Here is a 25,421-nt window from a genome sequence, read left to right as displayed (position 1 = left end):
AACAAATGACTAACATAAACTTAAACATAGGCTCAATGCCTATTAACAATTATTAAATCTTAGTCTAAAATGAGCTCCAAATTTATGCAATATCACTCTGTTCCTGAAATACCTTAATTAGAAACAGAACTTCATGAGAATTCCTACATGGACATAAAACAGCTATTTATGATTATCAGCTTTTCTTTTCCTTATGTTAAACTGTCCCTAAAATGATAGACTTGGAAGAGTAGGAGGAAGGGAAGGTTAGAGAGAGATTTCTTAAAGGACACAAAATTACAGCTAGATAGTTAACTAGTCATTCTACCATGGTATGGAACAGGATAACTTATTCCTCCTATCTAGCTGTAATTTTGGATCCGTTAACAAATCTTTCCCTAAGGCTCCCTTCCCCCCACTCTTCCCAGAAAAGCACACAATCATAAATAGCTGTTTTGTGTCTACACAATAACTTGCACTAAATTTTTTAAAATACAAAGATCCTAGGTAGAAGTCTGATTTTACCGGACCAGAGTGTCAATCTCCGTTGACATTCACTTGCAATATGCAGATTCCCAAGTCCTGCCCCTACCATTCTGATTCTGATTTTGACACACTAGTTTCAGGCCTACTAATATGAAATTTTTAATGTGTATTTTTAACAAGCACTCTAGTAACACTTTGGGACATATTGCAAAATACCCCCCCCACCCCCACAAGAAGATCATTTATAAGAGGCAAATTATACAGCCTTAGAGGTATATCTAGTAAGGAAGTTTCTGATTAACATAGGAGCTCTTCTATGATACTAACAGATTGACTTACTGATTTTAATAAGAAAGAATATCAACATTTATACAGTCAAATAAATTGTATATGCCTCTGTAAATTATGAAGCCTGATCAATTATTTTAACAATACTACCATTACTTGAAACTCAGAGTCACTTCTTAGAATTCATTTTCAATACAGTGTATGAGTCTTCAAATTACAAATTACAAAAAGGAAAATTGGTTTCCTTATGTTATTGCTCCTTCTTGGTTTTGATCAAAATTCGAGAACCCCAGGTATGATCATCACCCAAGCTCTAAATGAGTTTAGACTATTTTCTAAGTATATCCTTACAAGGTTGATATCTGCCACTAGAGAAAACAGGATGCTTAGAAGAATACTACCAGAGGGTCAAGATGCAGTTCTTAATATTTTTTAAATGCTTTGCATAGAGGATAGAGTATAGCCTCTCCCTAAGACATTTTAAACAAGACAATGTTCACTTGGATGTGTAAGTTCAAGTAGACTTGCTTTAAAAAAAAAAAAAGTATAACATATTATTGAGCACTACTGAACACATGTCAATAATAATGAGAAAAGAAGACATTACCTGGGGCTGCTGTCTTCAGTAACCTACTGCTGGGTTGTATTTGCTCACTTCACTCTTCAGAGGAGCGGAAAGATTTCTCTAACATTTGGCTCTGCTGGAAACCCCTAGAAGAAGACTTTAAAAATCTGTGAAGAGGAATAAAAATAATAATTAATAAACTGCAAAATCCAATCTGAGTATCTCTATTTTTTCTCCGCTCCCATTTACCACTACATGTTGTACACTGAGTGGGTTCTCCCAGTGTGCATTTGTCTTCACCATAAAAAAATAAATAAATAAGCAAAAAGCAAATCTTTATTTAGAAATCTGAATGCTAGCCAAAAATGAGAAACTCCTGCTGGGTAACAGAAAATAAAAAAGGATTCTTCTATCTTATAAGAGATGTCAAACAATTATGTGCTTCTTTTAGGAGTGAAAAAAAGTGTGAAAGTAAATCCACATCCATGGGACAACAGCATCATATTAAGATAATAATCATAGCATAATATAAAATAGCAAAGAAAAGAGCACAAAAAACTTTTTATAAACAATTTTTTAAAATGTACAATATTCCCAAATATTTCTGAGTAACTCTGACCTCTCTAGATACTGACACTCTGACCTCTCTAGATACTGACAATTGAAAGTTCAGGTTTTTGCCATCCAATGGGCAAAGTCTACTTTGGTCTTAGACACACATCTCCTATCATCAGGTCTAACTGGCAAGATCAAATGTGTCGCTTAATGCCTATCCTACAACCAGAAAAACATGAGCTTGAAGAGAAGCAGGCTAGGAAATTATCCTACCTGGAAGAAACACAGAGAACAAAACCTAGACGTGTCCAAGAGAGCAATAAGAACATCTAGAGAGTCTAACCCTTAGCAGTTAGCCAGAAGCTAACATAAATACTAAACAAAACCACAAGAAGCCACTATTCAACATCACAATAAGTGGAAGCCAGAGAAAATGTCCAAGAGAGTACATTTTTAAAGGAAATAATAAATACTATACTTAAATTTAAAACACAGAAACAGGCTGCTATGCCTATGGAGTAGCCATTCTTTTATTCCTTTACTTTCTTAATAAATTTGCCTTCACTTTACTCTATGGATTTGCCCCCAATTTTTTCTTGCATAGGTGCAAGAAGCCTCTCTTAGGGTTTTAAAAAAATAAAAAATAAACATGGAAACGATTTAAATGCCAATAACTGAGGAAGTCAGTTTGTCACAAACCGTACATTTGCCACAACCACATAATTTACTTAATCACAATTCTGTCGGCCATTAAAAACTTTTTATTCCATAATGTGTATATAAAAAATACTTCAAAACATCAAGCTGTACATAATACCTACAATTTTATGTCAATTTTTTAAAGTAATTTTTAAATAAAAAAGATGTTATGAGTTACAATAAAATGAGAAAATATAGTTTATAATACAAAGTGGAAAGAAAAAGCAGTGTACAATGTTATAATTACATATGATCACAACTACTTATGCTAAAGAAAAAAATAAGATGCAATTTCTTCTGATACAGTTACAAATAATGGGTAAAATAGTTCCTATCTTTAGATGGGTTGAGGGGAGCAATTAAAGTCCTGTACAACAAATATCTTTTTGAAATCTCTATACAGCCATGATTTCTCAAGCCCCAAAGGTTAAGCCACTCATTCACATAATTTTTCTGCAATAGTCCAATATAATAAAAGATGGCCCTAGAAGTCTTTACAAAAGGTGTTGCGTATGTGTGTTTAACCTATGTGTGTATATGTGTCAAAGGCTTAGAATGTACCTTTTCTTTTAACAAATATTTCGTGAAAAGAAAACAATGGGGGTATGGGGACACAATGTGACCTAAATCTTCAAAACTAGGCACAGGAGTAACAGTGGCCAGGCATGAGAAGAGTGGAGTATGAAAAGTAAAGGATAATGTTTTGCATGCAAAAAACAAATTCTTCATATTCAAATTTCCTCAATACCCTCAAATCAGCCTTCTTCGCTCTAATCAATTAATCATTTATTAACCACCTGGAAACTACTAGTATCACCTCATAACCAAATCTCAGGCCATTTAATCACAAGGGGTTTTACAAGTAACAGAATTCTCTTTTTTCCATACTCCACATGAACAGTTTTATCATCACGTGCTGGAGAGATACAGGCTCTTTTACCTCCTCTTAAGAACTACAGATTGCTGCCAGATGCTTTTCAGGTGATTTCAAGGCTTTTCTCATCTTGCAACTTGTGAATTATGAAAGGACATCCCTAACTCATGAGAAATACTTCTCCCATCTCAGTGTCCATTATCATATATCCTCCCCTTACACTCTACAATTTTAGGCACTCGCACACATATGCTTTTACTTAGGTAATAAGGCATTACCGGGTATCAGTTAAGGGCTTTACTAAGAACCACTCTTATATTTTACCATCATGATTCCGCCAGCAGCAAAGCTTCATGACTTCAAAGGAAGCCAAGTCCTTTGACAGTAATGCACAGAATGACATCGAAAGCAAGGTTAAATGGAACTCAAGTAAATTGAAAGAACTCTCTTAAAATTCACGGTTCTTGTTAATTCTCTTGGTTGTCATCTCATTTAAAAACAAAATATGTCTCCTGCTAAAAAGGGGGGAAGTTGGCAGTTAACGATTCAGTCATACTCAAATCTCTCCCCAGGCAAATGCTTTCCTTCTAACAAAACATTCTACCTCCACATAATAAAATCAAATTCAGGCTCACAGTCCTTCTGTGTAATAGCTATATCACATCCCTAATTTCAACAGAGGAACAAAATTTAAAGCTCATTTCCAGATGGCATAAGTTCAGTGAATTTAGACCTCTACTATGTCAAGTTCAGAAATATGCTAATAGGCAGAGAGTACACAAAAGCACAGCAAAACCACCAAATGAACACTTTGTTGGGGTGGTGAGAAAGAATTAATATCCACATCATGGATTTCTCCATACACCAGAGAAACAAATGGGGGTGGGGTGCACATTTATACAGGAGGTGTGGATTATCCATAGTATTGTATTAATTGATCTGTAATATAATCAAACGCTTTCCTGGAGGATAATTAACCAACCAACCAATGAAGAGAGAAGTTTCAAACAATTCAACAAGTTTTCAAATACCTGAAGCTGACTATGAGCTAATTATTGAATAATTTCATTCTCAAAAAGGATTGAATTGGGACAGGTAATACATTACATTCACATGTGGAAACTCCCATAGTAGAACAAAATATTCTACACAGGTCCACAAACTTCACTGATTCCATTAAGCACGCTAATAATAATTTAAAGTCTTAAAATGGATGAACCCATACTGATCACTTAAATGCAATCCCTGAGTTTTACAGAGGATAAAACACAGAGAGGATGAGTGACCTGTTCAAAATTAAGTTGTGGTAAAAGATGAAGACAGAGGTAGAAGCCATGTCTTCTAAGTCTCACAGTTATACTGTCTTCTCCACATTAAGCTCACAATTACTCAACAATGTATCCATTAAGTTGATTTCATTCCTCCTCTCAACAGTAAACTTCTAAAGCTTTAGGAAAAGTTGAACCAAATGAAGCTTCAATCTTCAATTTCCATTCAATCAATCCCTGAGATTTCACATTAATTACATACAATTCTTTTTTACCCAAGAAACTCAATGTAATTTGGGTGACTTTGGGAGGGTCTCAACTACAAAACAAATTCATGAATTGGTGCATATCACAAGGGAAGGAAAAAAAGCAGGCAGAGACCACAAGTATCTTAGAAATACACCAAGAATACTGACTTATTAAAATGAATAATGAAGGTGAATGAAACCAAATTCTAGTATTAAAGCGATGTTTCCCAATGTGACAACTACTCATAAGGTGGTTTTTTTAAGTAGTCATTGTTTATAAGTAGTCAAGTTAAATAAATTTGGGAAAATGCCACATTCTAAATGTTCTTCTTGAATATTTACAAAGCACAGTATGTGTATTAAGGCTCTAAGAAGGCCTTGTAGAAAATAAGTTTGCTTAGTTTTATTCAGCCCGGTATTATTTGACATCTTTGGTTTGCAGAGCTAGTATTGACAACCTCTAAGAAACATACTTCAGGAAGTATATACAGTATTCTTGGTAAAAAAAACCCAAGTCTGACACTCATTAAGCAGTATTTATAATGAGATGACCTCCCTCTTCCAGACTCAACTGTTAAAAATCAACTTGTGAGGCAAAGGAACCTTGTTTTTACAATGAAAACTGCCAACACCACTAGCATGTAATAAGTGCTAAGAGCAAGGCATGTGCTATGTGCAGATTTTTTTTGAAATGAGGCTAGGCATGTCTTCAGCCACCAAGTTAGCTTTCCCAGAAATTGCACCTTTTCATAGATAAACAAAACATCTTGTATAAACCTTTTTTACACAAATAAACATATTACACTATTTTATACATTGGCAATGTTTCCAAATTGGTACATAAAGAGAATTCACTGGTGTGAATTTTTATGACCGCACATTTTCAAGTGTACAGCAGTAACATAATGTATTGATTCAGTATCCTATTATGAGCATTAGGTTGTTCCCAACCTTTAGCCATTATAAACACTACTACAATGAGTACCTTTGTACATAAATAATTTTCTCATGCATGTAATAAGTATGTACAGTATATGCAGAATACATTCATAGTTTGTATGAATGTTTGTATATCTAGGAATGTGTTTTTGTATCTATGATAATTTTCTAAAATTGAAATTCCTGGACAAAGCAATACAAAATTTTTCATATTATAGATTTTGCCAATTGCCCACTAAATAGACTAATGTTTTGCACCTATACGCTCTATAGAATAGGTTATAAGACTGTAATCTTTGTCCATCTAACAGTGATAAATGGTACCTCGGTGTAGTTGTAATGTGCATATCTGTGATAATGGGTGAAGTTAAGCATCTTTCCATATGTTTAAAATGTTTAATGTTTAAAAAGCCACTGTTATTTGTTTGTTTAAAAGCCACTGTTATTTCCCTTCCTTTAGACTATTTGTATCCTTAGTCCACTTTTCTTCTGGGTTGTTGGACTTTTTCTTATGGATTTTTAGGAGCTTTTTATTAAGAAAATTAGTCCCTTCAAGATTTGAGAAGCAAATATTTTCCTCAATTTTCTTGTTCCTTGAAGTATGCAGAAGCTATTCACGTTTTTTTAAAAATGTAATCAAATATATCAATCTCTTCTTTTATGGCTTCTCAGTTTTCTGTCTTACTTAGAAGGGCCATATGTATGTACTCCAAGATTATAAAATAATTTTCCCATGTCATTCTACAATCTAGTTTATATTTTAAATTTGTTTATCATAGATTGATTTTTGGCTTAACATTTGAGATACTGCTGCAAATAGTACCTTTTCCCCCAGACAGCTACCTGGTCATTCCTCAGTCCTGGAACTCAGCAACTTTACCCAACTAATTTGAAATACCACCTTTATCATATGCTAAATATGGTATCTGGCAATACCAATGTTTCAATTATTGTAGACTTACTAAGGTAGATTTTATTCTCTTTTTCAGAATTGTCCTATTTGTGGTTGTTTACTTTTCCAAATGACCATAGAACCAGGTTGCTTAGGGCCCCCAAAAAACCTGTTGTTATTTTTACAGGAATTACCTTAAAATACAGATTAATTGACAGAGAATTGGCATCTTTGCATCCAAGAATATGATGGGACATTTCAATGTTTTCATATCTTTTTTTTACACTTCAGGAGCATTTTTAAATGCCTTCACATATTATTTTCTTAAGTTTATTCTTAGGTGTTTCATCCTTTTTATGCTAATGGCCTTTTTCCCCAATGTATCTTCTAACTGGGTATTGTTAGCATATATGGAAGTTATGAATGTTGACACATTACTTTGGTATCCAGGCACATTTATAGATTATCATATTCTTCATAATTAGCTTTTCATTTTATTCTCTTGGATATTCAGGTCACATATTCCCATTATTTGCAAACAACATTCATTTACCTCCTTTCTGATTTTTATACCTTGATAACTTCATTTTTTTCTCTCATCCGGTAGCACTGGTTTATGATTCCAAATACCATTAACAATTAGTGAAAATAGTGTTTTTATTTTGGGTTCTGATGTTTATGGAAATGCTCTCAAATTTCCTATTTAGGCTCAGATGGTTTTGGGTTGAGATGAACATACTTTACTTTGCTAAGGGTATTTTCCTACTATATTTTGAAGGGTTTTTATAAAATCAATAATAGGGCCAGGTGCAATGGCTCACAACTGTAATCCCAGCTCTTTTGGAGGCTGAGGTAAGAGGATTTCTTAAGGCCAGGAGTTCAAGACCAGCCTGGGTAACATAGCAAGACTTCGTCTCTACAAAAAAAATGAAATAAAAAAATTAGCCAGGCATGGTGGTGCACACCTGTAATGTCAGCTTCCCAGTTACTCAGGAGGCTGAGGTGTGAGGACTGTTTGAGCCCAGGAGTTTGAGGCTGCAGTGAGCCATGATCATGCCACTGTGCTCCAGCCTGGGCAAAAGAGTGAGACCCTGTCTCAAAAACAAAGCAAAACAAAATGAAAACGGCCAGACACAGTGGCTCACGCCTGTAATCCCAGCACTTTGGGAGGCCAAGGCAGGCGAATCACGAGGTCAAAAGATCGAGACCATCCTGGCCAACATGGTGAAATCTCGTCTCTACTAAAAATACAAAAATTAGCTGGGTGTTGTGGTGGGCACCTGTAGTCCCAGCTACTTGGGAGGCTGAGCCAGGAGAATTGCTTGAACCAGGAAGCGGAGGTTGCAGTGAGCCAAGACTGTGCCATTGCACTCCAGCCTGGTGACAAAGCGAGACTCTGTCTCAAAAAAAAAAAAAATAATAATAATAATAATAATAGAGATTGAATTTTACCAAATGCCTTTTCTATAAAAAGAAACCAGATGACTTTTTTCTATTTATATTTAGTAACATGATGAACCCTTCTTGCATTCCCAAAATAAACCTCAACTGTTATAGTGTTTCATCCTTTTACTATGTATAAAGTACATGTTAAGCATGTTATTTCCTAAGCAGTCCTACAAGCTGGGCACTACTACCATCCTGCTCTGCCCCTCCCTCACCCTACTTCAGCCACTTCAGCCACACTGGCCTCTCCTCACTGCCCCTCTGACACACCAAGCTTGTTTTCACCTCAGGAATGTGCAACTCCTGCCAGACTTGCTATTCCCTGGAGCCTCTAACCCCAGATATCCACATATATCATCCTCCTCTTCATTTGTGTCTCTGCTTACATATGACCTATTTACAGAAGCCTTTCCTGTCTACCCCACATGAAACAGAAATCGCTTTCCAATCTTACCTCTACCCCTGATGCTCTTTCATTTTGTCTGTAGCAATTGTCATCATCTCATATATATTCACATGTGGAAAATACACGAAATGTTTAATTTATTTTAATTGACATTCCATTTCCCCATGAATTGAAGCTCCATGACAGCGGAGACTATTCTCTTCTTTGCCCATTGGTCGCTTCCCAGCACCAAGAGTGGGCCTGGCACGTGGGAAGTACTTACTGTTTATTGAATGGATGAACAAATGAATGAATGGATACTTATTTTATACGTAAGAAAACTGAAGCTTACAGAAATTAAGTAACTAAAATCACACAGAAGCACAGCTGAGACTAAAACCCAAGTCTAACTTTCAATTCCTGACCCTTAACCATTAAAACAAATGACAGGTGACTTTAGCCCACTGAAAATGCTCATATAATCTTACAAATTCTAAAGCACAAGTTAATGACACCATTGTTCAAAGTCTGAGGAAACCTGTATAGACAGCCCCTGTACAAGGTAAGCAAAAGAATCAGAGGATGGCCTCCAAAGAATTCCTTGGACATTATGGGAATTACACTGTTAGCTTTCCTACTGACACCCATGAGCCTCACAGCAAGCATCATGAAGCTGTGACCTTCATCCACACATGCCCTTGTATATCCAAAAGATAAAACTGGACGCTTTGGGGCCGAATGGCCAATAAACACGTGTTTATTACTGGCATGGGCAGACACACATACTAAAAGTACCATTTCCCAGGAGACTAGCCATATTATGATCGGTACAGACACTAAGGATTTAGCTTTGAAAACACCATTTGTTCTTCCAAAGCCGAAGAATCTTCTGTGATTTCAACAGGCAAGTTACAATCAGGTATTGTTAATGTTCTTTTCCTCCTCTATCACTGGGATACTTTCTTTCCTTCAGACAACGTCAGGCTAAAAACAAAATTTCACAAGTCTCCATTTCTCACACTAAACAGTGCAGTATCTTTTTTTTTTTTTTTTTTTTTTTTAGAATTTAATCAAACCCTAAATTTTAGAACTGTGGGGTTGATCCAACATTGCAATGTGTCACATTTAATTCCATCAACGTAAAGCATAATGAGCAAAGACTGAGGTAGCGAGGCATAACTAAATGTTTTGAACCTGTGAATTTCAAAAGCAAGGCCCATTTGTGTTATTTCTAAATAGTAAATAAAATCATTTTCCAACATTTTACTATCAAATTATAGTAATTTTTCCACCAGTACACACTTGAGGAAAGCCACAAAAGGACTTTTCCAACAGTTCATTCTGTTATTGCTCATAACCTTCTAAATACTTCTCCTCATTGGCTTCTATTCAAAGGTAAATGGAAAGCAGTAAAATTTATGGAAAATATATTCAACTGCTTAAAATACATCAACCAAAAAAAAAAAGATTTTAAAGCTGTATTATGAGTTGTGAAACTGCATTGCCTTCACTTACCTTTCAGTTTCATTGGTAGGTAACACAACTGACAGACTGGTCAAGTTCCAAAACATCCCCTATACAGAGCCTGACTCTTCCATCTCAAATTCTCACCTTGGTCAGCGTACATCACTTTGTACGCTGCAAATATAAGCTTTCATACCAGGGAGGAAGCAAATTCCAGGACACTGGAAATATTTCTACTCTCTTAAACCAGTCTGTTGATTGTTCCCTTGACTTTCTCAGCTATCAAGATGGTGAAAGGAGGAAAAGGATCTTTCTGTAAAACTGTAAAGTATAACCAGGTAAGTTTGCCCTTTAAGCTTTTCACACAGAGAGGTAAAATAAAACTCAAGTCTAAGTTTTAAAATTTAGCTATGAAAATTATATTCTAGCACTAGACAAAAATGTTGCAAGATTTTAATAAAATAATATTATTAAAATCAATTTTTACATTTCATGGGCCAAGGAGAGACATCAAAGAATGTTTAAGTAACATTTTAAAGATACTATACTTTATAAAGTTAAGAGGAAAAATGACAATTGTACCAGTTCAGAAATGCCTTAGAGTAGGGAAATGAAGAAGCATTAACTATTAATAAAGCTAGAGTCCTAAAATAAATTTTTAAATAAAGATTAGCATTGAGAAAAAACTCACCTTAATAAAACTTGGCTTAATAAAGGAAAGTAGTTTATTCATCTTGCATAATACTATTTCATTTTATTTAGTCCTTTCTCTAAGGATTCTAGAGAACTTTATGAACATTATCCAGCTAATCCTTCATTTACCAGTATAAAAGGAAAAGACATCGACTGCTATTACATTTACAAACAAGCAAGAGATAACAGCAACAACAACAACAACAAACAGAGAGAGAGATAAAATTTCAGGAAACTTCAAAGCAAAGAAGACAGTAAGTAGACCCTTTCCTGGCATGGGTTTTTTGGAAGGGAGAAAGGTGAAATATACAATAAAAACAAATATGTGCAATATTAAGACTGGCTTAAGTAAGCAGATTTGGAGTTTATTGTGCAATGGTCTTGCCACAGACTTGCAGGAAAAAATAGCTTGGTATAAACCCAGTCTACAATACAACATTCAAAAACAGCTTTTTTATACCAAGTCCTAAATGTGCTACATGTTTTATAATCCCAACAAATACACTAACTTCAGGAATCACCACTTACATTTCTGCCTTTTGAATGTTGGAAGCAAGAACAGAGTGACTGACAAAATTCTAACTTTCATATGAAATCCCTAACAGAGTAAACATTAAGACAATGAAGTAGTTGCTACAAAAAAAAAAAAAAAAAAAAAGCAAGGCAAGAGGAAAAGATTCCACTATTTTCAGAGGCAGGCTCAAAGAGGAAAGTGTAATAAACATCCTTGGCAATCACAGGGCACCTTGCAACATGTTTCTATTAATATTTGTTTACATGTTTTTATCCCCACAAGAGGCTGTGATCTCCTTGAAGGCAAGGACTTGGCTTTATAGCACCCAGCCTGTCAGCCATCAAAGTCAAAAAAATGGGCCAAGTGTTGAGTCAATAAACTTTTCTTAAATTCTCTTGACCAAAAATACTCATAGTGTTTGTATTATATGAATTTTATCTCACATTATTTTAAAGTATAAAAAAAAAATCATGATCTGAACACATGTTAAAAGCCAACTAACAGGAAAAGAGCTGTTTTAAGTTATTAGGGCAAAGCTATTTTGAAATCAGATCATATGTCACCAGACTCTAATTTAATGGTAATATGTTTTTCAATAAAAATAAGCCCTCTAATCACATATGTATTTCTTAACCCTACATATGTCCAGTGTCCGTCCAGACAAAGGAGTATACAACTGCAAAACACCCTCAAGTTATAGCTTCTCACAATTTGCAATTACAAAAATGTGGAACCAACCCAAATGTCCATCCATCAAGGAGAAGATAAAGAAACTGTGGTATATATACCATGGAATACTACACAGCCATAAAAAGGAATGAATGAATGACATTCGCAGCAATCTGGATGAGACTGGAGAATATTATTCTAAGTGAAGTAACCCAGGAATGGAAAAACAAACATGGGATGTTCTCAATCACAAGTAGGAGCTAAACTATGAGAATGCAAAGGCATAAGAATGACACAGTGGACTTCGGGGACTACAGGGGAATGGGTGGGAAGAGGGTAAGGGATAAAAGACTACAAATTGGGTGCAGTATATACTGTTCAGGTGATGGGTGCACCAAAATCTCACAAATCACCACTAAAGAACTTACTCATGTAACCAAACACCACCTGTTCCCCAATAACGTACAGAAATTAAAAAAAAAAAAAAAAAAAACCTCTCCCATGTGTTTACCATATTGTGTGAGCACTCATTTGGGCTAATAAACATTTCTAAAAAGATCTTAGATTTAAAATTATGAAACATAGGCAACAAATAAAAATTAGAATATAAATTTTCTTTTAAAAGTTATGGCTTCTAGGTCTGCTGATTGGCATGCTGTTGAAATTATAAGTTACCTTCCTTATTTAGGTGTAAACAGATTCCATAATACTAGGTTCCACCATAGGAAGAAGAGATTCAGAGTGCTGCTTTAGTGGGTTTTTTTTTTTTCTTATTGGAAAAAATACAGTAAAGTTAAAAAAAAAAAAAAAGGAACAATTCCAAGAGAGTTTCAGAGTTAAAAGGAACTTTGAGGAAATCTAGGGAACTGCTTTGCTTCAGGCTCCCTCCTATCCTCATATCTTGAATCTATTATGCTTCCAAGAAATGTAAAGACCACCACACAGGTTGAAGGACTGATTTATAAATGGCTCTGGAGTTCCTGAACCAAGCACCTGTCCCTCATTTATATGCATTTGTTGATCCCCAGATACTAAGATTCCCTCAGATTGAAACAGCAAAGGCCGGGCGCGGTGGCTCAAGCCTGTAATCCCAGCACTTTGGGAGGCCGAGACGGGCGGATCACGAGGTCAGGAGATCGAGACCATCCTGGCTAACACAGTGAAACCCCGTCTCTACTAAAAAATACAAAAAACTAGCCGGGCGTGGTGGCAGGCGCCTGTAGTCCCAGCTACTCGGGAGGCTGAGGCAGGAGGATGGCGTAAACCCGGGAGGCGGAGCTTGCAGTGAGCTGAGATCTGGCCACTGCACTCCAGCCTGGGCGACAGAGCGAGACTCTGTCTCAAAAAAAAAAAAAAAAAAAAGAAACAGCAAAGAACCTCATTGAAGTAAAAATGCGATCTTTAGTATTGTGCTCCAATTTTGAAAGGTCAAGTCCACTCCAGCCAGTATTGTAGGCAATTAGCTAACATCACGCCTACTGTCTCTGTCCCACAAATTAAAATCCTGGAGCAAAAATACAGTAAGGCCACAGGCCAAAGAAAGGAAAATGAAAACTTCAGTAGAAGGATGCAAAGGGCAAAGATATTATTATTGATTACCCAGTCTAAACTCATAATACTGACATCAATGACTAGAAGAATACAGAGCTTTCACATGATCTGTCAGGTTTCACTAGATAGACTGCAGGATGTCAGGGCAGGAACCCTCTTCTCTTTATTCTTATTGTATTACACAAACCCTAAAATTAATACCGATATTTTGTATGTCCCCAAGAAACTGTCTGAATGACATTAATATGCATATTCCTCACAAAAAGATGAAGTCATTTGTTCAGAGTTCATTGTCACAATCAAACCTCTAACTTGGCAGCAGAAATAAAAATCACCCACACTCCACTAATACCTTTTTTACTGACCCGATAGCAGGGAACTGAAATAAATGACCGACATCTATTCAGTGACCCCACTGAAGTAAAAAAGGAATTCAAGTCTGAACAAGAATATTTATAAAAAGTTTTCTAAGCACAAATATTCCTTTTGGAAAACGCTCTGGCCCCAAGCCTCAACACAAACATCTTTCCTATGACAGCCTGCCTTAACACACAGCATCTGTTTATCAACTAAATCATAGATATAACACATGTGCAAAGTAAAAATAAATTAAATATCTATACACACAGCTTTCTTTTCTACACTATTAATCAAAAAGCACAAGTGCAATATGCTGAGGCACTAACCTCTGGCTTAAAGACAAATGGAATTATCCTGTTGCTCTACCACACATTGTTTAAAAATGCAGAGCACCATTCTTGAGTTAATTTGTCACTTGGAAAAATCACTGTGCTTTTATGATGAGAATTCATTTATGAGAAGCTCTTAGCGCAGTTTTCCCCTTAACCTTCTCAATTTATCTTACATTTGCTACTCTTCCACAGAAAACTTTTATATGCAATTTTAAGGCTGTGTAATGTAAGTTACAAGGGCACTAGTCTTTGAAACCCAAAGAACAATCTAATGAAAATAAGGTGATGCCACCAGCTGGCAATGATTTGCCATCTCCTGACCCGACATCCTAAAATATATGATTGAACAGTATTTTGAAAGATATCTGTGGAAGACAAAAGAAGAGGGGTTTTATTTGACTGTGAAATGGGGAAATTATACCTATATCTAAGTTTTATTTTTTAAAAAAATTAAATAAGGAAAAGCAAAAAAGAAATCCATTGAAATGATCCATTTCCTTTAGAGACAATAATGATTTAATGTGCCAGTAAACAGTCTTTTAGACATAATGAACTTTTGAGACTTTTCTAGGCATCATTCAAGCATATTTGGAAGCAACCAGACCATGAGCGTAGTGGGAGTGTCCAAAGCTTTTACGTGATGGGTAAACCTAGTTTTTAGTGACGTCATCACCTATAAGCCCAGTGTCATCACCTGTAAAAATAGGGCTAATATCCTCCTGCTCTATATATCTCACAATATGAAATTTTAAAAAGAAGCTATACCTGAAATTGCTCAATAAGCTGGAAAGCATTATCCCAATGCATTACTATTGTTGACGGTAACAAGCATGCACTGTTCTCAAACACCAAAAACAGACAATAAGATTGCACAAGTATAGAACCAGTCTTACTCAACTTAATGTACACAGTAATGCCTGAGTAGACAAGAGAGGCTAAAATAGGATTGTGAAATTTAAGCCAAAAGGTTAAATTTCCAGTTCAAATGGCTGCAAATCTTGTGAACACTTCTTAAAGCTATTATCCAAAAGCAACTAAAGCAATGGTAAATCAGCTTTTTTGAGGGAAGAGAGTGAAAGGCAATAGAGCCTTTTCAGAATCTCATGAAGACTATTGACCTTCCACTTACAAAAAGTATAACCACATATTCAACCAAAGCTTATTTTTCTGCTCTCAGGGGTGGTTCTTGGGATCCCAGACTAGGAATCCCTTACTGCAGGATACTGAATAACTGCCTAGTGAATCACCAAGACACAGAGAACAGAAACAGGTTTATAATGATAACAAAGTACCCCAGATAAGATGATCATGATTACACAGGTGCTGCCCTTAGGAAACCCTCCATCAGACCTTCACAGTAGACATGTAGCTGAAAGGTCTACAATTCCCAAGTTACCTTAGCAGTATTCAGACCAATGAGGACCTGGTAAGTTAAGCAGAAAATCACTTCCTCTGATAAATGACCAGGCTTCCAACTAAGGTAACATCTAAAAATTAGTGTACATACACATCCAGTGGCTACTTTAGAATTTCTACAGAAACGGGGAGTGGGGTGGCAATCTAACTGGAAGTCCAACCTAGGGTATTAGTTTTGAAGCTAAAGTTGCCTGAGAGTTCACGTAAGAGTGAAAAAAAATACTGAGTTTCCATAGCAAAGCAAGAAGAATGCTAATAGAAAGGGGATGCAGGGTTAAGGCACCCCAGGCCAGCCTTTGGCATTGCCACTGGATTCACTGACACCAGTGGTTCTCAAACTGTAACAGGCAACAGAATCACCCAAAGGGTTTATTAAATACAAATTGCTTGGGCTCCACTCTCAAAGTTTCTGATTCAGGAGATCTAGTCACAAATTTGTATTCTTTTTTTTTTTTTTTTGAGACGGAGTCTTGCTCTGTCACCCAGGCTAGAGTGCAGGGGCACGATCTCGGCTCACTGAAAGCTCTGCCTCCTGGGTTCACGCCATTCTCTTGCCTCAGACTCCTGAGTAGCTGAGACTACAGGCACTCACCACCACACCAAGCTAATTGTTTTTGTATTTATAGCACAGATGGGGTTTCACCATGTTAACCAGGATGGTCTTGATCTCCTGACCTTGTGATCTGCCCGCCTCAGCCTCCCAAAGTGCTGGGATTACAGGCGTAAGCCATCGTGCCCAGCCCCTTTTTTTTTTTTTTTTTTTTTTTAACGTTCTGGGATACATGTGCAGAATGTGAGGGTTTGTTACATAGGTATACATGTGCCATGGTGGTTTGCTGCACCTATCAACCCATCATCCTGGTTTGAAGCCCCACATGCATTAGGTATCTGTCCTAATGCTCTCCCTCCCCTTGCCCTCCACCCCCTGACAGGTCCTGGTATGTGTTGTTCCCCTCCCTGTGTCCATGTGTTCTCATTGTTCAACTTCCACTTATGAGTGAAAACATGTGGTGTTTGATTTTCTGTTCCTGTGTTAGCTTGCTGAGGATGATGGCTTCCAGCTTCATCCATGTCCCTGCAAAGGACATGATCTCATTCTCTTTTATGGTTGCATAGTATTCCGTGGTGTATATGTACTACATTTTCTTTTCTTTAGTCCTTCATTGATAGGCATTTGGGTTGGTTCCATGTCTTTGCTATTGTAAACACTGCTGCAGTAAACATACGTGTGCATGTATCTTTATAGTAGAGTGATTTATAATCCTTTGAGTACATACCCAGTAATGGGATGGCTGGGTCAAATGGTATTTCTGGTTCTAGATCCTTGAAGAATTGCCACACTGTCTTCCACAATGGTTGAACTAATTTACATTCCCATCAACAGTGTAAAAGTGTTTCTATTTCTCCACAGCCTCACCAGCAACTGTTGTTTCTTGACTTTTTAATAATCACCATTCTGACTGGCATGAGATGGTATCTCATTGGGGTTTTGATTTGCATTTCTCTAACGATCAGTGATGTTGAGCTTTCTTTTTTTTTTTTTTTTTTTTTGAGACGGAGTCTCGCTCTGTCGCCCGGGCTGGAGTGCAGTGGCCGGATCTCAGCTCACTGCAAGCTCCGCCTCCCGGGTTTACGCCATCCTCCTGCCTCAGCCTCCCGAGTAGCTGGGACTACAGGCGCCTGCCACCTCGCCCGGCTAGTTTTTTGTATTTTTCAGTAGAGACAGGGTTTCACCGTGTTAGCCAGGATGGTCTCGATCTCCTGACCTCGTGATCCACCCGTCTCGGCCTCCCAAAGTGCTGGGATTACAGGCTTGAGCCACCGCGCCCGGCCGAGCTTTCTTCATATGCTTCTTGGCCACATAAATGTCTTCTTTTGAGAAGTTTCTGTTCATATCCTTTGCCCAGTTTTTTATAGAGTTGTTTTTTCTTGTAAATTTGTTTAAGTTCCTTTTAGATTCTGAATATTAGACCTTTGTCAGATGGGTAGACTGCAAAAATTTTCTCCCATTCTGTAGGCTGCCTGTTCATTCTGATGCTAGTTTCTTTTGCTTCGCAGAAGCTCTTTAATTACATTCCATTTCTCAATTTTGGCTTTTGTTGCCATTGCTTTTGGTGTTTTCGTCATGAAGTCCTGAATGGTATTGCCTAGTTTTTCTTCTAGGGTTTTTATGGTTTTGGGTTTTACATTTAAGCCTTTAATCCATTTTGAGTTAATTTTTTTATAAGGCATAAAGAAGGGGTCCAATTTCAGTTTTCTGCATATGGCTAGCCAGTTTTCCCAGTGCCATTTATTAAATAGGGAATCTTTTCCCCATTGCTTGTTTTAATCAGGTATGTCAAAGATCAGATGGTTGTAGATGTGTGGCATTATTTCTGAGGTCTCTGTTCTGTTCCATTGCTCTCTATGTCTGTTTTGGTATCAGTACCAGGCTTTTTTGGTTACTGTAGCCTTGTAGTATACTTTGAGGTCAGGTAGTGTGATGCCTCCAGCTTTGTTCTTTTTGCTTAGGACTGTCTTGGCTATATGAGCTTACTCTTGGTTCCATATGAAATTTAAAGTAGTTTTTTCTAATTCTGTGAGGAAAGTCAAGGGTAGTTTGATGGGAAGAGCACTGAATCTATAAATTACTTTGGGCAGTATGGTCATTTTCACAATATTGATTCTTCCTATCCATGAGCACGGAATGTTTTTCCATTTGTTTGTGTCCTCTTATTTCCTTGAGCAGTGGTTTGTAGTTCTGCTTGAAGAGTTCCTTCACGTCCCTTGTAAGTTGTATTCCTAGGTATTTTATTCTCTTTGTAGCAATTGTGAATGGGAGTTCACTCATGATTTGGCTCTTTGCTTGTCTATTGTTGGTGTCTACAAATGCTTGTGATTTTTGCATATTGATTTTGTATCCTGAAACTTTGCTGAAGTTGCTTACCAGCTTAAGGAGTTTTTTGGCTGAGACGATGGGATCTTCTAAATATAGATCATGTCATCTGCAAACAGAGACAATTTGACTTCCTCTCTTCCTATATGAAGACCCTTTATTTCTTTCTCTTACCTAATTGCCGTGGCCAGAACTTCCAATACAATGTTGAATAGGAGTGGTGAGAGAGGCCATCCCTGTCTCGTGCCAGTTTTCAAAGGGAATGCTTCCAGCTTTTGCCCATTCAGTATAATATTGGATGGGTTTGTCATAGATAGCTCTTATTATTTTGAGATATGTTCCATCAATACTTAGTTTATTGAGAGTTTTTAACATGAAGGGATATTGAATTTTATCAAAGGCTTTTTCTGCATCTATTGTGATAATCATCTGGTTTTCATCACTGGTTCTGTTTATGTGATGGGTTACTTTTATTGATTTGTGTTTGTTGATCCAGTTTTGCATGCCAAGGATGAAGCCTACTTGATTGTGGTGGATAAGCTTTTTGATATGCTGCTGGATTTGGTGTGCCAGTATTTTATTGAGGATTTTTGCATGGATATTGATCAATGATATTAGTCTGAAGTTTTCTCTTTTTGTTGTGTCTCTTCCAGGTTTTGGTATCAGGATCATGCTGGCCTCATAAAATGAGTTAGGGAAGAGTCCCTCCTTTTTCAATTGTTTGGAATAGTTTCAGAAAGAATGGTATCAGTTTCTCTTTGTACCTCTGGTAGAATTCAGCTACGAATCTGTCTGATTCTGGGCTTTTTCTGGTTGGTAGGATATTAATTACTGCCTCAATTTCAGAATTTGTTATCAGTCTATTCAGGGATTCGATCTCACTGGTTTAGTCTTGGGACAGTGTATGTGTTCAGGAATTTATCCATTTCTTCTAGATTTTCTAGTTTATTTGTGTAGAGTTGTTTATAGTGTTCTCTGATGGTAGTGAGAGGTGACAGCATGCTGGCAGCCCTCGCTTGCTCTCGGTGACTCCTCAGCCACAGCGCCCACTCTGGCCGTGCTTAAGGAGCCCTTCAGCCCACCGCTGCCCTGTGGGAGTCCCTCTCTGGGCTGGCCGAGGTCGAAGCCGGCTCCCTCTGCTTGCAGGGAGGTGTGGAGGGAGAGGAACGGGCGGGAATCGGGGCTGTGCATGGCACTCACGGGCCAGCACAAGCTCCAAGTGGGCGCAGGCTCGGTGGACCCTGCACTCAGAGCAGCTGGCTGGCACCGCCGGCCCTGGGCAGTGAAGGGCTTAGCACCCAGGCCAGCAGCTGCAAAGAGTGCACCGGGTCCCCCAGCACTGCCGGCCTGCCCACGCCATGTTTGATTTCTCACTAGGCCTCAGCCATCTCCCTGCGGGGCAGGGCTCGGGACCTGCAGCCAGCCATGCCCAAGCCACAGCCACTCCGTGGGCTCCCACATGGCCCGAGCGTCCCCGACGGGCGCCACCCCCTGCATCGCGGCGCCCAGTCCCATTAACCACCCAAGGGCTGAGGAGTGTGGGCACGTGGCAGGAGACTGGTGGGCAGCCCCGCCCACAGCTGTGGCTCGGGATCCACTATGCAGAGCCAGCTGGGCTCCTGAGTTGGGTGGGGACTTGGAGAACCTTTAGGTCTACTTGGAGGGTTGCAAACGCACCAATCAGCACTTTGTGTCCAGCTCAAGGTTTATAAACATACCAATCAGCACCCTGTGTCTAGCTCAAGGTTTGTAAATGCACCAATCAGTGCTCTGTGTCTAGCTCAAGCTTTGTAAATGCACCAATCAGCACTCTGTGAAATCGGACCAATCAGCTCTCTGTAAAATGGACCAATCAGCTCTCTATAATATGGACCAATCAGCTCTCTGTAAAATGGACCAATCAGCAGGATGTGGGTGGGGCCAGATAAGGGAATAAAAGCAGGCTGCCCAAGCCAGCAGTGGCAACCCACTTGGGTCCCCTTCCACGCTGTGGAAGCTTTGTTTTTTCACTCTTCACAATAAATCTTGCTGCTGCTCACTCTTTGGGTCCACACCACCTTTAGTAGCTGTAACGCTCACCACGAAAGTTTACAGCTTCACTCCGGAAGCCAGTGAGACCATGAACCTACCGGAAGGAATGAACAACTCCAGACATGACACCTTTAAGAGCTGTAACACTCACCGCAAGGGTCCGCGGCTTCACTCCTGAAGTCAGCAAGACCATGAACCCACCACAAGTAACAAACTCTGGACACATCTGAACATGTAAAGGAACAAACTCCAGACTCACCATCTTTAAAAACTGTAATACTCACCGCAAGGGTCCACGGCTTCATTCTTGAAGTCAGCGAGACCAAGAACCCACCAATTCTGGACACATTTTGGTGACCCAGATGGGACTATCGCCTATCGCCAAGTGGTGAGACTATTACCAAGCAGTGAGACCATCAACTATCGCCAAGCGGGGAGACTATCACCAATTGCCAAGCAGTGAGTACCGTTGGACCTCTTTCACTTGCTATTCTGTCCTATTTTTCGTTAGAATTTGGGGGCTAAATACCGGGCATGTGTCGGCCAGTTAAAAATGACTAGCATGGCTACCAGACTAAAGACATGGGTGTCAGGCTTTCTGGGAAAGGGCTCTCTAACAATCCCCGACTCTTTGGCGTTGGGAGCATTGGTTTGCCTGGAACCAGCTTCCGCTTTTCCTGTACTTCTGGGCTGAGGCAAGGGTTGACAGAGAGGAAAGCATTCAGCTCCAGGGTCCCAACAACAAGTTCGTTGACCCTGCAGCCATGAGCAGAACTCTCAAAAGGATGTCACCCAAGTGAGACTCGCCCATCTATCCAATTTATCCTGACCTTTGCCCCCTGGGTCCTAATGCCTGCCAGACAAACTTCCTCTCACCTCTCTTCTCCAAGGCTAGTCCCGCTTCTAAAAATCACTCCCTGTCTCTGGTGCTTTTCTAATTTCTCCTATAAGAATGATTTCTAGTATAAACTCCAGGACTCTGTTACCTTCTTTAGGCACCCGGGCTCACCAATCAGAAAGCCCCATGGTAGGGGAGACTATCTGGAATTTTAGGATCCCTCCTCAGACTAACAGACCTAACAAAAGCTCTTCCTGAAGCTAGGATATGGGGAGCCTCAGAATTGTATCCTTCCTATTCATATAAGTAAGAACAAAAGGTGTCACTCTTCCAACCCTGGAGATGCCTTCCCTCCCTCAGGGTATGGCCCTCCACTTCATTTTTGGGGCATAACATCTTTATGGGACTTGTGTAAAGTCCCAATATTAACAGGAGAATGCTTAGGTTTAGAATGCTTAGAATATAACAGGTTTTCAAGAATGTGTCAGTAAGGGCCACTAAATCCGATTTTTCTCGGTCTTCCCTGTGGTCTAGGAGGACATGCAAGGGTGCAGGTTTTCAAGAATGCATCAGTAAGGGCCACTAAATCCGACCTTCCTCAGTCCTCCTTGCGGTCTGGGAGGAAAACTAGTGTTTCTGCTGCTACGGCAGTGAGCGCAACTATTTCAATCAGCAGGGTCCAAGGACCATTGCGGGTTCTTGGGCAGGGGTTGTTTCTGCTGCTGTGTCAGTGAGCGCAACTAATCTGATCAGCAGGGTCCAGGGACCATTGCGGGTTCTTGGGTAGGGGGAGAAACAAAGCAAACCAAAATCACAGGCAGTTTTGTCTTTCAGATGGGAAACACTCAGGCATCAATAGGCTCACGCTTGAAATGCATCCTAAGCCGTTGGGACCCATTTGACCTGCAAACCCTGAAAAAGAGGTGGCTCTTTTTTTTCTGCACTATGGCCTGGCCCCAATATTCTCTCTCTGATGGGGAAAAATAGCCACCTGAGTGAAGTACAAATTACAATACTATCCTGCAGCTTGACCTTTTCTGTAAGAGGTAAGGCAAATGGAGTGAAATACCTTATGTCCAAGCTTTCTTTTCACTGAAGGAGAATACACAACTATGCAAAGATTGCAATTTACATCCCACAGGAGGACCTCTCAGCTTATCCCCATATCCTAGCCTCCCTATAGCTGCCCTTCCTATTAATGATAATCCTCCTCTAATCTCCCCTGAACAGAAGGAAATAAGCAAAGAAATCTCCAAAGGACCACAAACCCCCCCAGGCTATTGGTTATGTTCCCTTCAAGTGTATGGGGAGGGAAATTTGGCCCAACCTGGGTACATGTCCCCTTCTCCTTCTGTGATTTAAAGCAGATCAAGGCAGACCTGGGGAAGTGTTCAGACGATCCTGATAGGTACATAGATGTCCTACAGGGTCTAGGGCAAACCTTCTATCTCACTTGGAGAGATGTCATGCTCTTGTTAGATCAAACCCCAGCCTTTAATGAAATGAATGCGGCTTTAGCTGCAGCCCGAGAGTTTGGGGATACTTGGTATCTTAGTCAAGTAAATGATAAAATGACAGCCAAAGAAAGGCACAAATTCCCTACGGGTCAGCAAGCCATCCCCAGTATGGATTCCCACTGGGAACCTGACTCAGATCATGGGGCTTGGAGTCGTAAACATCTGTTGACTTGTGTTCTAGAAGGACTAAGGAGAATTAGGAAAAAGCCCATGAATTAGTCAATGATATCCACCATAACTCAGGGAAAGGAAGAAAATCCTTCTGCCTTCCTCGAGCAGCTACGGGAGGCCTTAAGAAAATATACTCCCCTGTCACCTGAATCATTCAAGGGTCAGTTGATTACAAAAGATAAGTTTATTATCCAATGAGCCACAGATATCAGGAGAAAGCTCCAAAAGCAAGCCCTGGCCCCGAACAAAATTTGGAGGCATTATTAAACCTGGCAACCTCAGTGTTCTATAATGGGGACCAAGAGGAATAGGCCCAAAAGGAAAAGCAAAATCAGACAAAGGCCACAGCCTTAGTCATGACCCTCAGACAAACCAACCTTGGTGGTTCAGAGAGGACAGAAAATGGAGCAGGCCAATCAGCAGTAGGGATTGTTATCAGTATGGTTTGCAAGGACCCTTTAAAAAAGATTGTCCAATGAGAAACAAGCTGCCCCATCGTCCATATCCACTATGCCAAGGCAATCACTGGAAGGTGCACTGACCCAGAGGACAAAGGTTCTCTGGGTCAGAAGCCCCCAACCAGATGATCCAGCAACAGGACTGAGGGTGCCTGGGGCAAGCGCCAGCTCATCCCATCACCCTCACTGAGCCCCGGGTATGTTTAACCATTGAGGACCAGGATATTGACTTCCTCCTGGACACTGGCGCAGCCTTCTCAGTATTAAATCTCCTGTCCTGGACGACTGTCCTCAAGGTCCATTACCATCCAAGGAATTCTGGGACAGCCTATAACCAGGTATTTCTCCCATCTCCTCAGTTGTAATTGGAGACTTTGCTCTTTTCACATGCCTTTCTTGTTAAGCCTGAAAGTCCCACACCCTTATTAGGGAGGGATACACTAGCCAAGGCTGGCGCTATTATCTACATGAATACGGGGAACAAGTTATCCATTTGTTATCCCCTACTTGAGGAGGGATTCAACCCTGAAGTCTGGGCAGTGGAAGGACAATTTGGAAGAGCAAAAAATGCCTGCCCAGTCCCCACATCAGGCTAAAAGACCCCACCACTTTTCCTTATTAAAGGCAATATCCCTTAAGGCCTGAAGCTCGTAAAGGATTACAGGATATTGCTAACCATGTAAAAGCTCAAGGCTTAGTAATGAAATGCAGCAGTCCCTGCAACACCCCAGTTCTAGGAGTACAAAAACCGAATGGTCAGTGGAGACTAGTGCAAGATCTTAGACTCATCAATGTAGCAGTAATTCTGCTATACCAGTTGTACCCAACCCCTATACCCTGCTCTCTCAAATACCAGAGGAAGTAGAATGGTTCACGGTTCTGGACTTCAAGGATGCCTTCTTCTGTATTCCCCTGCACCCTGACTCCCAGTTTCTCTTCGCCTTTGAGGATCCCACAGACCCCCCACACATTCCAACTTACGTGGACGGTCTTGCCCCAGGGGTTTAGGGATAGCTCTCACCTATTTGGTCAGACACTGGCCCAAGATCTCAGCCACTTCTCAAGTCCAGGCACGCTGGTCCTTCAGTATATGGATGATTTACTTTTGGCTACCAGTTTGGAAGCCTCGTGCCAGCAGGCTACTCTAGATCTCTTGAACTTTCTAGCTAATCAAGGGTACACGGTGTCTAGGTCGAAGGCCCAGCTCTGCCTACAGCAGGTCAAATATCTAGGCCTAATCTTAGCCAGAGGAACCAGGGCCCTCAGCAAGGAACAAATACAGCCTATACTGGCTTATCCTCACCCTAAGACATTAAAACAGTTGAGAGGATTCCTTGGAATCACTGGCTTTTGCCAACTATGGATCCCCGGATACAGCGATATAGCCAGGTCCCTCTATACTCTAATCAAGGAGACCCAGAGGGTAAATACTCATCTAGTAAAATGGGAACCAGGGGCAGAAACAGTCTTCAAAACCTTAAAGCAGGCCCTAGTACAAGTTCCAGCTTTAAGCCTTCCCACAGGAGAAAACTTATCTTTATATGTCACAGAGAAAACAGGGATAGCTCTTGGAGTCCTTACTCAGACTCGTGGGACAACCTCACAACCAGTGGCATACCTAAGTAAGGAAACTGATGGTAGCAAAAGGCTGGCCTCACTCTTTAAGGGTAGTTGCAGCAGTGACTGTCTTAGTGTCAGAGGCTATCAAAGTAACACAAGGAAAGGATCTCACTGTCTGGGCTACTCATGATATAAATGGCATACTAGGTGCCAAAGGAAGTTTATGGCTATCAGACAACCGCTTACTTAGATACCAAGCACTACTCCTTGAGGGACCGGTGCTTCAAATACATACGTGCGTGGCCCTCAACACTGCCACTTTTCTCCCAGAGGATGGGGAACCAATCA

General features: G+C 39.7%; 1 protein-coding gene across 2 annotated transcripts in view; it reads right to left on the bottom strand.

Moving 5' to 3' along the window:
* FAM160A1 (family with sequence similarity 160 member A1) overlaps positions 1-25,421 on the bottom strand; it is a 270,817-nt gene that overhangs the window by 184,144 nt on the left and 61,252 nt on the right. For both annotated transcript variants that reach the window (XM_033215482.1, XM_033215483.1), the window contains one exon: positions 1,361-1,485. The gene's annotated coding sequence lies outside the window, so the exon portion shown is untranslated. The remainder of the gene's footprint in view (positions 1-1,360; positions 1,486-25,421) is intronic.

Source organism: Trachypithecus francoisi, unplaced genomic scaffold (assembly GCF_009764315.1).
Source record: "Trachypithecus francoisi isolate TF-2019V2 unplaced genomic scaffold, Tfra_2.0 Lachesis_group1, whole genome shotgun sequence".
NCBI lineage: Eukaryota > Metazoa > Chordata > Mammalia > Primates > Cercopithecidae > Trachypithecus > Trachypithecus francoisi.
The sequence above is the reverse complement of the archived record's forward strand: the minus strand, read 5'-3'. Positions and strand labels throughout refer to the sequence as shown.